At 45.7% G+C, this 10,596-nt stretch overlaps 1 protein-coding gene across 3 annotated transcripts in view; it reads right to left on the bottom strand.

Moving 5' to 3' along the window:
- The window catches only part of LOC146186100 (dopamine D2-like receptor), a 599,817-nt gene that overhangs the window by 142,385 nt on the left and 446,836 nt on the right, over positions 1-10,596 (bottom strand). The gene's annotated exons all lie outside the window — the stretch shown is intronic.

Genomic DNA, 10,596 nt, shown 5'->3' with positions numbered 1-10,596 from the left:
CCTTTTTTTATTTTTTGCCGCTGCCTAATCTCGGCCTACAGCGACAATAAAAAAAGCTCGCAATTTTCGGCCCACAGTATTTCCTCAAACTCGAGAAGGGTAGCTTTTCAGACCGCTTGACAGCAACACGAATGCACAAAAGATGTGGCTGAAGAGAGCGAGAATGACTGCATATGAGCGCGAAATGAAGAAAGGAGAAAAAAGTTTGGAGGAAGCCGAAAAAATAAGGAAACAAGATACCGCTTTCCATCCCCCTCTTCAGCCATTTTATCCTTGAAGCTGCGCCCTTTTCAACTTTGCTCCGGCCGTCGGGGTCTATGCGGTGCCCTTCAATCGCGAGCGGTTTTCTTTATATCCTCGGGCATGGTGGCGTTCGACGCAAAGCTGTTTCGTCACATATTTAACAAAACAGCACTACAGGGACGTCTGTGGTGTAAAGGAACGCTATCGACGCGGCCTTGTACGCTCAACGCCTCTCCTCCAGCGTCTAAACGCAGGGGCAGGGCGGATTAAATTGCAAAATTCAGATGATAGCCCCCCCCCCCCCCCCCCACCCCCCTGGTTAAACGGCGCTAGGTGAGGGCCACAAATGTCAGTGCACTCCAAAATCCGGTTCGAACAAATAAGATTGTTCGAACCATACCTTACGAATTACTACTGTAGCCCCGGCGGCAAGCGAGGGTTATACATGCCGTTCAAAATCGAGTGAAGCCAAGGGTTTCATGAGGCCTTCAGTTGCTCCGAGGGGCTAATCGCACTACAGTCGTCCCGTTGGCGCATTGCAGGCCAAACTGAACGCCACTGCATTCCACTGAAAAATGGTATTTCGTGTATAAGCCAGAAATTAGGGAAATAAGAGAAAATAAGGAAAATAAGGGAAATAAGTGAAATAAGGGCAACTGAATAACCAAGCCCGACGAACTAGTACCAAAAAAAAAAAAGATATTCAACATCAAAAGTGGAAACACAGTTCAAGTTAAGCTGGACCGCCAACGGTGAGAAACAAATGACATGAGCAAGATCTGAACGCCTTTTTGTTTTTTTTTTGTGTGCTTTCAAACTGCATTCATGTTCATGGTGTGGAATAATTTGAGGTAATGCTGCTAGCATAATTTTAGCTCCAGAGTAAATAGCATACAATTTGCAGGCGCTAGAGTGTACATTCTTCTTTAACAAGCGGTTTGTACGTTTATCCTACACCCCTGATTACAACTGAATGATAACGCTCAAACACCAAGCGGGTTTAATTTTCTGAACATAATTGCGGGTAACTTACGAAACAGCTAGCGTAGAAAGAGCCGGCACTTCATTACCTAAAGGCTGCAGGTATGTACACGGTCGTCCACTTCTACCTTGAACACCGCTCTGCGTGGCCAGCGCTCCGCGGAGCGCCTCTCGCGGGTGCCTGGGGAACGAGCGCGCAAGCGCAGTGACAGCTGTAGGTGGGGCCTCCGCTGCGTCGTCTGCTTAAGCGGCGGCTCCGCTTGGCGGAGCCGCCGCTTAAGCAGACGACGCAGCGGAGGCCCCACCTACAGCTGTCACTGCGCTTGCGCGCTCGTTCCCCAGGCACCCGCGAGAGGCGCTCCGCGGAGCGCTGGCCACGCAGAGCGGTGTTCAAGGTAGAAGTGGACGACCGTGTACATACGTACACTTGGTTATAAGTATACTAGGAATAGACACGCCTAGTTGAGAAGCCAATTGCTTTCATGAGGTTTGTCGTTAAGCACGAAGGCACGCAGCTTTAACTTCAACTTCGCTCGAAAGGTTTTGAAGAATCTTATCACAGCTAATTAGTGACAAATATATGAAGCTGATCGAACCTTCACTTCTGGACGAACTGAGACATTTAGAGCTCAAGGGTAGACTATTATGGGCGCTGGTAAAACTGAATTGAAAGAGGAGAGTGGCATGTTTTGGAAATGAATATGACACTCATTTTATTTCACCGAATCTCTCACTCATGTGACCACTGGAACTGAAGAAAAAAAAAGATGAACGTGAAAGAAGAAAATAAAATAAAGCAGTCTTAAATTAAATTTTCGGGGTCACCAAGGATCTAGCGGGCATGAAGAACTACGGGACGGCATTTCCTCGGGCCAGCACACTGGCCATAAGTCTCCTGTCGCGAATACTCCCGAGAAAAAAAAAATTTACAAAAAAGGCGATATTTATATTAAAAAAAAGACAACATGGGATGTCAAAATTAACCGGCGTAGTCAAATGTACAACCGTAAAACGATTGACTACGCTTATGCACATTGCAAAAAAGAGGAAATTTCTAGCCAACAAGTGTTGAAATGTTTTTGGCGCAAGCGGCAACAGTTCACAGAATAGCTTTTCAGACACAGGCGTCTACGTTTAGCCAGCATAGGATCTTCGTCTGAATTTGTAGGCCGACGAGACAGAGCTCTGTGATATCTTGGTGATTTTGTGTATGTGCATTGTTTTGAATTCCTTTCAAGTTTCCACCCCCCTTCTTCTTCCTTCTATTATACCGTACGGCGATGTAGTGCAAAAAAGAGATATGTTTTATTAAGGCTTGGCCACGCAGTACGCGAGAATCGTGCGCAAAATGTGACGACGTAAGTGCAGTATGAAAAATAGCCATTTTAATCGGCGACCTTCCTGAAACGCTGGCATGATTCAATTACTTCCTTCATTCTCTCACTCTTTAGCTCTCACCAAATGCACGTTGCTTCACAAGGAACGTGGTGCAAGCGAAGAAAGCCTGGCCAGTCCTTTATGGCTTGAGCGCGAAGCGCCTGGCTTTCGTGGGCAATACCCAAAAGATAAAAGCGCTGACCGACTTGAGCACGCAGTGCCTTTTTAACTCACATTCCTAGCGTGCCTTGTTCATTAGTGCGTCAGCAGGATGATAGAAGAAGAAAGCTGTTCGCTTCACTCGACTCTAATATCCAGTTCAGTGGCGTCTCTTAGAGAACGCTCTTGAGCCTGTCAACCCGAGCCTTCAATATTCCATTTTGCCGATCTTTTCAAAAATAGAGAAAAATAAAATGAACAAAAAGAAAGAAGCTCCGAAGAACCTCGCATTCCACCCCGGTTCTTCCATCACATTCTACGGCCCTTGGTGCCTTCATCTGCTCCTGTCTCTATAGGCATTTTAAACTCTCCATCCCTCCACTTCCCTTCATCCTCGACTTTTTCCAGCTTGGTATTATGTAGGCAATCACGCCGGCCGGCAAGAGTGCGCTTTTTCAATAGAGGCCCTGCTTTCACACGGCATCCTTCTTTTATCGACTACGGTCTGGCCTTTCCCTCGCGCATGCGCGCTTGTCGAAGGCGGGCAGTGCTGTGGTCCGCGCTTCGATCTTTTCTGTCGCCTTCCAGTGGCGATGCTCACAATTGTCCTGCAATCCTGATATTAAATAGTTTCGTCGGCCTGCCATCTCTTATGCACGAAACAATAGGCAGAGGTAATCAAGAGTAAATAAGAACAAGGGAAAAACTTTTGATCCCCAAATATTAACAAACGCCGAGCAACGTATACCATGCTTCTTTTTCACGCCTTCAAAAGCCACACTGCTGAATTGTTTAGAGCAAGTTTGCTCGACCGATGCATATAATGTGTAGTTGACATTCACACGGACAGTGCGTGACGTGCATTTAACAGCCCTGCACATCCGCACAGGTTGCCACACAGAGCACCGTACATAACGCCATGCAGGGCGTCTTACAGGATTTCAGACGTGGTCTTGAAGACGATCTTAAGCGGGATTTTATACGGGGTATACCTTTAGTCAAACAACGAATTCCACAAACCTATATAAACGGCATCGTAGCAGGCGGGCTGTTTAAAAAGAAGGACATGGGAGCTTTGCAAAGTGTGATTTGGTTTAAGTGGTTTCACAACCCTATCGACTTAAGCTATGAAAGCCGCCGTATTGGAGAGCTCCGGTTTACTTTTCAACCTAAAGTTTTTTTAAACAACCTTCACGCTGCACATCGCACCATCGGAATTCAATGCGTTCATATACAGTATAAGTTCAGTAGACACTAAATGCATGTCCCGCATATTTTACAAGTGCATACCTTTGAAAATAAACAACACTGGCTCCGTCGGCGCAAAAAAAAAAAAAAAAAAAACGAGCACTATTCCTTCTTTTATTAAGTCTTCTACGCGGCATTGTGCCAACTAAGACGCACATTCATTGTACGCGCATCAACATAAGATATTGTTGTGTCCGTTGCGTCCCAAGTTCCACTGGCTGACGCTTCAATGAAAAGACACGCGATGAGCGTCACCGCGTCAAAACTCCGATAATGAAGCGAGCAAAATATTTACCGATTTTTGTGTTTTACCCAAGGATTTAGTCTTTCTACCAGGTGCATCTGCGCTACACGATCAAGATAAAAGTGCCCCGTAAAAAAAATTCGGAAGACACGGTCCCCGATTCCCAAATAAGAAGTTGTCCTTTTTAAGTTTATCGTTTTTACAGCGCTGCTTCGAGGCATGAATTGGGAAACAAAAAGGGTCGTGGTATCGACCTCTGGAGCGTTTTCTGCTCCATTTTTTTTTTTTTACTAAGCCCTACTGAACATTGCACAGCGCCGTTGCCAGGGGCTAAGCAAGACTGCATGGAGAAAATGGAAACAGCTCCTGCGTCTTATATGTGAAACCACGAAATCAGAACGGCTAGGCATTTTAAGGGAAGGACCGAACAACACTTAATCTCTCGACGTAGATGAAACAGGCGCTCCTTAGTGCTCGGACAGTGCAATAGATGCGCAAACATGGAGGAAGTTACGAAACGAGATGCTGCAGCCTGATCAATGTTATGTAAAGAGGTGTTCAGGCTAAAAACGACGTCAACGTAGCCATGGAGCGTACAAACGTAACACAGGTGTCGTTTCGGCGTGATAAGCGCCTTCCTTATGTATATAAAAAACGATTCTGCAGTCGTGTACCAATGCAGTTGGCAAGCCCACAACGTGCGACCAACGGCCTTTTCTGCACGCCGAAGCCATGTTAATGGAGACTTATATCATAGCGGGCCGTTCCTAAAGTAGTCTCCTGTCTCATGCGTCACTCCCCATTGCTTCATTTTGCCACTATATATATATATATATATATATATACATGAAGAAAAGAAGCCAACAGTCGGCGAGGCCAAGGAAAGCGTTGGGGATTGTATTTTATGTCTTTCTTTTTTTTTAATTTTTACTTGGATAATCACAGAAATTAGTAATGTAATCTACTTAGGGGAAAGATAATTAAACACAAAGTAGAAGAAAAAACAACGTGCCGACGGTGGGGACCGAACCCACGACCTCCGAATATCGCGTCCGGTGCTCTTATATATATATATATATATATATATATATATATATATATAATAAATGTATAATATATATAATAAATAAGCAGTGTGGTTCTCCACGCATTTGCCGTCCCTGATTTCGTTGCGTGCGGGTGCCGAGCACCTCATCTGTATATGCACGCGAATGCTGAAGACGCCTTTGCTTGCGTTGCTGACTCCGAAAGCATGCTGGCGCGCAGAATTAGGGTGCGCGAAAAGGAAATCCCGTCGTATTCATCCGTTCCCGTCGTCGCTAGGGATTAGGCCGCCAAGGACGCTCCCGACCGTGTCGCACGTGAACGCACGCAAAGAACGAAAATAGGTGGCGAGAAAGAGACATGCGCCTTGCAACAGAAGAGCGGGAGGACACATAAGCTGATCCCTGGAGACATGCAACGGGGCTGCCGCGAGTCTTGGTCCGTGGCGTTTTCAGTGCGCGCGATTATGTTTATGAAACGAAGCAGCCTTCCTCGTGCCTTGCACTCACAGCGACCGACTCGGCCCCGAAGCAGCACGTGTCCCCGTATGGGAGCGCAAGAGCGAGATGACGCAGCTGTATTCCCTGTACAGTGATCAGGCTTCGCTCTTGGGCACGAGACCAGGAGGGATTAGGCGTGGTAGCGTTGCGGGCTAGCACGAAAGGCTTAGGCGACGCGGCGGAGATATCGCGTCTTGTAATATCTGGAGCCCGCGCGCTTCTGCTTGTCTCGCAACTCCTCGTTTCTTTTCAGTGTGCGACTGTCTATAAACCGCACGTCTCTCGCTAATGAAGGAGTTCTGTAAAGATGGTAGCGCGGCTGCATGGGACTTCGAGGTCAAGGAATGGCGCGAACCATGATCTGAAGCCCAAAAACTCACCTGGTTCAGAAGAAATATATATTTCCTTGCTTAGCTTCTTTTGTTTCCAAGGACGTTTGGCGCACAGGACAGGAGGAGATATATAGGCTGGCGCTAAATTCTTCTTCGCAGTTAGTCCCTGCGGTGCGGCGTCCCACTTTAAGCTCATACACATGCGGTGCGGCATTGTTAGGGGATGAAATAAGTTGGCGGATTCCTCCCCACCGTACAACGTGACGCGACTATATGCGATCTTCAAAAAACGTGGCTTTCGTACGAAGTGACGCTTGGAGATTGTATGGAAGTGCAGGGAGGAAAAAGCTGCACGGACACGGAGAAAACGAGATAACAGTCTAATGAAGTGGTCCTGTCGCACAACAGAGGAATCCGCATTCGCAGCCGTTCCCCGCGCGGCGCTCAGCGATAAATGCGTGGGGAGACAGGGCATAGCAGAGAAAGGAAGAACCCATTAACCCGAAAGCCACGCAGCAGGTAATTGATATTCACGACAACAGCGTGCTTTCACGGTATGTAGCTGCCATGATGAAGGGAAACACCATTTGCGAAACTGTTGGCTAAATAAACTTTCACTCGATTGTATGTATGTATGTATGTATGTATGTATGTATGTATGTATGTATGTATGTATGTATGTATGTATGTATGTATGTATGTATGTATGTATGTATGTATGTATGTATGTATGTATGTATGTATGTATGTATGTATGTATGTATGTATGTATGTATGTATGTATGTATGTATGTATGTATGTATGTATGTATGTATGTATGTATGTATGTATGTATGTATGTATGTATGTATGTATGTATGTATGTATGTATGTATGTATGTATGTATGTATGTATCTGTGTGTGTGTGTGTGTGTGTGTGTGTGTATGTATGTATGTATGTATGTATGTATGTATGTATGTATGTATGTATGTATGTATGTATGTATGTATGCGCGTGCGCGCGCGCACGCACGCACACACACACACACACACACACACACACACACACACACACACACACACACACACACACACACACACACACACACACACACACACACACGCACACACACACACACACCGCTAAACCATCTCGGTTTAGCGGATGGTACAGGGCAAGCTGAAATAGCCCATATTTAAAAATTTTAGAGACATGTTTCTTAAATATTTCACCTCAGCATTTTGCAAAGCTAAAATAAATAGAGAGCTGAGCGCAAAACTGCATAGCTGATTATAGCAATCCTCGGTCGTTTCTTTTCTGTCTGTGGGTGTGTATCCTACCTTGCTGTTTTAATTCTGAAATCGCGACAGCTATACGCTGTGGGAATGACAACATGAACGGTTTCGTTTTATTTGGAAGCAAACTTTACGCCAAGTATTACCATGCGCCCGAGGCAGTTTTGTGTTCAGAGTGGAAAGTGGAAAAACTGTCCCGAAGCGAAATAACATTAGGTAAGTGGCAAGTTTGGCCGTTCCAGTTGGTGGACATCGAGCTACGCGAAAACCGTCGTGACAAAAAGAGACGCTTCCATCGCTTGTTCAGGGCTCGCGAAACAATTTAAGCTTAACCTTCTTGCCCAACTTTAGAGCTCACAGACACAAACACGCAAAAAGAAAACAAAGCGGGTTAGAAATGCTTAATAGAGCTTTGTTATTATTTCCACTTCAGACCCCTGTTAAAATGTTGCGAAATGACTCAGTGGCATGAAATGTCTCGATGACTTTTCCCGATCCAGCCGTCGTTGCCAGGCACGAGGGAGTCGTCTCTCATGCTGGACGGAAATGCAATAATAAGACAAGTCCCTCACGGAACTGGTAAAGAAGAAATTTGTAATGGCAGGCACGTGTTCAAAACAGTAACAGCCAGCTTCAGCGCCACCTTCTGGTTCGCATAAGGCATTTTCCACTCAGCCCTGCCCATTTAGCTCACACCTGCCGCGTCAGGCAGCGCCGACGCGCTCTTCAGCGTTCGGCTCGATTAACGTCGGCGCAGGGAACAAACACACCGGGAGCCGAAGTCTTTAACAGAAAGCGCGGGAGGCCTGGCCTCCATTGTGCCAGTTTGGCGTCGCGATAGAACGTGCTCTCGTGGAAGCAGCGAGCGGCCAAATCCGCGGCGGCCGAAGTTTGGGACTTTTGGGGCATACGCTTGTTGTGACTTGGATTATTTCCGCTTCTCTTTCTGCTATTTTATTTTGGCACGTGTGCGGGCCGCCGCGGTCTTAACCTCGCGGAAATGAGAGGAAATGCGGAGGCATAATTGAACGCGGAACGGCGCTGACGACGTTTACCGAGTGGGCACCGCCCCCACTCTACTAGAGAGTGAGGAGATAGGAAGAGAGGGAAGAGGGGGGGCGTACACACGCAGGAAACTCGTCTTGCGAGAGCAGAACTGCTGCTCTGCTCTCAACGTTGTGCAGATTCCGGCGCTGTTTATTTAGCGCACGTCCCAGTGAGTAACGTTTTTACTCCAATGGGAGAATCTTTCTTTGCCCATCTCCCTAGCCGTCCCTCCGGGACGACGATCAGAGGCAAGTGCATTCGCGTGCACAGTTTTTGCCCCATGCAGGGCCAAGGACGTGCGTGGATGGCGCTAGTTTCGAAAGGCCATTTGTAGAGGTCGTTTAGCCTCACTTAAGCGGGACTCGCGGGGAACTTGTTTAGACAGTTTGCATCAACAGAGAGAACCTCAATTAGAGAAACGCCGAGGAGGCATTTGCGCACGGCGCGTGCTATCGTGTGCTTTCACGCTTCGGTGTGTTTTCTCAAGATAATATTTATAGAGCATACCAGAGGCGTAGCGGGATCAGGACAGGGTAAACAAAAAAAAAACAACAACAACCTGATTTCTAAAGCAACCAAGGAAAAGATGGAAACGCTTCGTGATCACCGTTCTATCACTTTCTCTGTGTAGGACTATGGCGATTATAAGTAACCACTATAGTGTGTTTTAGCGAACTTTCAAAAGCTCTCAATATAGTGAGTTCGAAAAAAAAAAAAGCTCAAGTGCAGAAAAAATAATTTGCTGTAAAATTCTTCTAATTACACAACTAATCAACCCATACTTATTAATTAAATTTTTAATTATTTCTATTCAGCTGGTTAGCCCAAAAGGAGTTCGAAGCCATGAAGAAGGTGTGAAGAAAGCTCTGCAGCGTGAGGAATTGCGATTATTTGTTCCGTACAAAACCGAAACTGAGCCCTAAGACGCAGTCTGGTGCTGACCTTTAACAGTGGCTACTGCGCCAATTTTCATTACTCTGATACGACGTGTTATGCTTTTTTCACTCTGTGTCAGTCAAAAATAACATCCATGCAGCTGATAATGACTGGCCGTACCCTTGCACCAAGGTGCGAGGCAAAATAATGTGCCTGATGCAGAGCAGTATCGGTTGCAGCATTCTGCAACCGATACTTGCAGTTTGGCAGCTTTCTGCAAATATTTGCATATTTTCAGATTTCTGCAGCTTTATGTAATATATCGTTTTTTTTTCTATTTTGAACACATTATTTTTAGAAATTTCTTGAATTGTTCACAGAAACATTTGTCATACAAGGTGTCCCGGTTAAATTTATAGCCTAGTTTTTTTAAAGGACGACGCGTCCTGGCGTAGCGTAACCAGCTGAGAACAGTGGAGAGTCGTCCGCCCGCCCTAGTAAACAGTATTTTTCCATCCAAGTTATTTGGTTAAAGCTAATAACCCATCTTTATTAATTATTTGCTCGGGGAACAAATGTGAACGCAAAAGTTGGAGATCGTCTCGAAAGAAGGCAAGATTTGTTGGCTTAGTCAAGGTAATGTTTATGTACAGTTTTTTTCTTCACCTCTCGTGAACGGTAACTCGCGGAAGAAAAAATGCACCCATGTGACAACGGCGCCATTTCACGACGCCGCAAAGTGCCTCAGACAGCAAAAATTCAGAGGGCACTTTGAGATTAAAGTGCGTAGAGGGACAGCCTTTAACCACCACTGTCAATGACCTCTGTTTGGCCACTGCTTGGTTTCGTTTGGTGACTTTTACTGCTGACCCTGTTGGCACATTCTAGACGCGACACAGGGCCTAACGACTCGTGTGGCTGCGCTGGAGTGCATTAACGAGATATGTTTCGAGACTACAACTTTATTGACAAGTATCTATTGGGAGACGACATTTGGGGTCAACATCTGCACCCATCCCTTTGTGGTCCGAGAAGTGGTCGGAGATGTACTCCTCTGCGCACGCGCAGTGCAATCGTTTCAGTTTTCTTAATATTACTAATTAACTAATTATAATTAACCAGTTAACTAATATATTAGCTGACAAACTAATTACCGTCAACTAAATAACAAACTAGCATTTCCTATTTGTCTAATCATGATTTACTAATTTACTAATTATTGTTAATTATCGTTCATACACCTGCTATTACATCATTGATGAACTATC

This window comes from Amblyomma maculatum, chromosome 6 (genome assembly GCF_055883805.1).
Source record: "Amblyomma maculatum isolate TAMU_Amacu chromosome 6, ASM5588380v1, whole genome shotgun sequence".
Taxonomy (NCBI): Eukaryota; Metazoa; Arthropoda; class Arachnida; order Ixodida; family Ixodidae; genus Amblyomma; species Amblyomma maculatum.
Note: the sequence above shows the minus strand (reverse complement) of the source record. Positions and strands in the feature narration are given on the sequence as shown.